Here is a 3,538-nt window from a genome sequence, read left to right as displayed (position 1 = left end):
GGCGCCCGTGCACACCAGCGCAAGGTGATAAGTACGTGCGCAGCTACATGCTTTTTTTTTTCCTTGCGCAGTTTTAAGCGTACCATGCTGTTGTTCATTTGAATGAGCGCAAAAATTTCCCTGCTATGAAGTACGTTGACTGGCAGCGCCTGTCGACACCCAGACTTCGCGCTTTTACTACCGCGGCCAATTTCCTAATGCGGTATTTATATGCGATAAACCTATTAAGGCTAATCTAATTTTCCGTTTTATGATACTACGTGGATAAACAACGACACAGCTGGTCAGTACATGCTACTTCTGCAGTGCGTAGCCAGGATGCAGCCGCCGGTAGCTGCGGCAACTGCGGTAGGCACGAGCAGGCGGAACCTGTTTTGCCTACCACACGAAAGTCGCTACTGACATCAGCGCCACCGCATCTCCGTGATGTCGCGGGGTGAAGGAGGTCTATAGCAATAGAGTTCCCCACTGTTAACTTTAGAAATTCTGATTTTATTTTCTTGGTCTGATTTCGAACCTAATTCTGTTTTGATCTAGAGGAATCACAAGACTGTGCAAGATCGAGACACTGCAAGAGAAAAGACATCTCACATTCTGCGAAGTATTCTAACATCTGAACTGGCTTCTAGCTACAGCTGGTATGGTGCCAAGGGAAGAACAGGCTCTGTGAGCTGAATATATGCAAAATCATGTGCAGTAAGTATTATTTGGAGGAAGCTATTTCAAATCTTAAAGGAGCACAGATATAAAATTTTAAACTCAAATAAGTGATCCGATCTGTGTCCTGGGCACAAAGGGTTTTACTATTCCAAATTCTCTGATTTCACTGATTCCACATGCCAAAAATCATTGACAGAGGAGCTGTTAGCCAATGCTGACATCTATCATCTATATATGGACTGGTTGGCAGAGTCACTAGCAAAACATGGGGTAAGTCCTAACCATGCCATCACATGATGCCATAATGGACTCCAGCACTGGCACTGACCTGACAGAGACCAAAAGTCTCATATAAAACAGTTTAACTGTTCACACTGTGGACTAGATATTTAAGCTCATTTCCATGATTAATAGGCTTTTACGTCTCATTAAAAGCAGAAAAATGAACACCTCAAAACACTGTGTCTGTATCCCTTTAAGACTTCGAATATAAATAAGATCACAGAATCAATATCTACATTAAGTGCTTATAATTGAATTTGTAGCTCTTGGTAGGATTGCGTCAAGACCAGTGATATTTGCTTCGAAAAAAAAATGCCAAATTTTCATTGTTTATTTTCAGATCTGCACATTCACGCACTTCACAACTAGCCACATGGATTTTTGTTGTCATCTGGTTCATTGGCTCATGGCTGCAGTGCCATGAATGTTACCACAGGTTAGAACAAGCTGGAATTACAGCTTTCATAGTGTGCATTTGGGACTGTTTTCATACTGCCTGCACAGAAGGCGTGGTCCAGCAATGGAATTGGTAATAAGATGTGTAGAAATATGCCATCCTTTGTTACTCAAGCCCATGCCCTTTGCCTGCTGGTTCAAAATTAAGGAAATGCAGTAAAGTTTGGGTACAAAAATTTTTAGAGGTGAGATATATTTTTCTATAAAAAATGCATACCATATACCCTCTCATTGGTATATAGGTTGCCTAACCGACCAGCAGACCTCAACTCAGGCACAGCAAACTACGCTGAAAGAAATCGAAAAGGCAGCCATGTCATGGTTTCGGCATGCAACTGAACGGGTAATGCGCAAGAAAACTGGGGAACAAAGCTGTGCTCCTGAGAAAACTGAATGGTGAGTGTGTTGCTAGTGTGCTACATTTTTTTATTGGTTTTTTATCTTGGGTTGAGGATTTTTCATTCCAAACTGTTGATATTTTTCCTGTGACACTGTGCTGAGAGATGATTGATTTTGAGAGAGCACAGAATTCAGTAGATTATTTCAATAGATACCGTGAAAACTTCTGCATATCAGCCTGTGTAGTTAGGTAGAATCATGAAATGTATCTTTAAGTTAACTTGGGTATTCTTAGCCTGCTAAGTCCTCACGCACCTCTCTTTACTTGGCCGTCTGTTTGTGGTGGTTTTACTCCTGGAAGTATGCACATTTACTTGTGCAAGGATTAATTCCTTGCCGCAAGTACCATTTGGTGCCAACACCATGTGAAGGTGCTGATGATGATGATGATGAAAACTTGATTTGTAACAAGGGAGTTTGGACACGTCGGTCCTTGGGCCCCCGCACGGCCCCACTGCACTCAAACGTTCATGTCCCGGAGGCTCATGACGCTGGCAGCCCGGCCGGTGGCGATGGCTTGCTTGGCCGGGTCCTCGGAGCGCAGTAGGGTCTCCCAAGCCTCCCAAGAGGTAAGGTGCTCCAGGCCCCGCGGGGGAGGATCCGCCGGGCAGCGGAAAAGAATATGGTCGAGGGTGGCTTTGGGGTGGTGGCAGAGGGTACAGGAAGGGTTCGTGTGGACTGGGTGATATCGCGAGCGTATATAAGGGGAGGGCAAAGTGCGTGTTTGGAGCCGCCTCCAAAGTGTCTGATGGTAATTGTCGAGGGAAGGATGAGGTGGGGGGTAGAGCCGACGCTCGGCTTTGTAGGCCTGCGTCATTTCACTGAATGAGTGCATGCGCTCCCGCGAGAACCCCAGGTCGGAGGCCGCCGGTGCCCGGTTGAGAGAAGCTCGGGCTAAAGCGTTGGCGGCCTCGTTTCCGGGATTCCCGGAGTGGGCAGGCACCCATATCAGCTCCACATGGCGGGGCGGGTGCGCGGCGAGGGAGTCCAGTATGCGAAATGCAGGGACGTGAACTCTCCCGCGAGCAAAATTTAGTATGGCAGTTTTGGAATCTGACAGTATATATCGCGCCTCCGTGCGGGTGATGGCCAGGGCAATGGCGGCCTCTTCGGCCTCCTCCGAAGTGGCAGTAGGGGTTATGTGAAGTGTGGCAATTGGTTGGAGGGAGGGGTTCCTGATGGCGACAACCGCGTCCTCGCCCGTGCATGCGGCATCCACCCAAACGGCATACGGTTCCGTGCCATAGTATTTGTGGAGTTCCCGTGCGCGAGTTCTGCGGCGGGGTTCGTGGTAGGTGCTGCAATTTGTATATTGTGCTGCAAGTTTTTTTTTTTCAAATGCAGTCAGTGATTGAAAAAAAAAGGTGAACTGAAAGAAGTGTCTATATGTATTGGGTTTTTTTTTGTCTTCCTTCCAGCAAGGCAGCCTATTTCAGCATTGGCCAAGGTGGCAGGATTTCTGCTTTACATGTATACATGGCTCTTCTTTTCGGTGACGCTATAGCAGAACCGAAAAGAATGCCTAGAATGAGAAGCCGAGCAATATCTTGAAAACGTGTCACTTTATTGATACCTAGCAGTTGTAGTATACTTAAGTGTCTAGAAATGCGATGCTTTGTGCTTGAACAATTTCTTTTTCTCTGACCAAGCTGGGGATTTTGTTGCCCATCTGAAATTTGCTTGTATCGAGCTATACTTGCTGTTGTGGTCTCTAGTCCCACTATTCTTGTGTAAATTTGCT

At 46.3% G+C, this 3,538-nt stretch overlaps 1 long non-coding RNA gene across 4 annotated transcripts; it reads left to right on the top strand.

The window, feature by feature from the left end:
• The first annotated feature begins 562 nt into the window (after positions 1 to 562).
• On the top strand, positions 563 to 3,276 carry LOC149345321 (uncharacterized). 4 transcript variants are annotated; one of them, XR_016282831.1, is made up of 5 exons: positions 569 to 696; positions 857 to 930; positions 1,283 to 1,378; positions 1,641 to 2,168; positions 3,093 to 3,215. It is a non-coding gene; the product is annotated as an uncharacterized LOC149345321 (long non-coding RNA). The 4 variants fall into 4 exon arrangements; XR_016282829.1 differs by lacking the exons at positions 857 to 930; positions 3,093 to 3,215 and adding an exon at positions 3,216 to 3,276 and having other exon boundaries at positions 563 to 696; positions 1,641 to 1,794; XR_016282828.1 differs by lacking the exon at positions 857 to 930 and having other exon boundaries at positions 563 to 696.
• Positions 3,277 to 3,538: the final 262 nt, after the last annotated feature.

Source organism: Amblyomma mixtum, chromosome 5, assembly GCF_055824585.1.
Source record: "Amblyomma mixtum isolate Tamu chromosome 5, ASM5582458v1, whole genome shotgun sequence".
In the NCBI taxonomy this organism is placed as follows: Eukaryota; Metazoa; Arthropoda; class Arachnida; order Ixodida; family Ixodidae; genus Amblyomma; species Amblyomma mixtum.
Note: the sequence above shows the minus strand (reverse complement) of the source record. Positions and strands in the feature narration are given on the sequence as shown.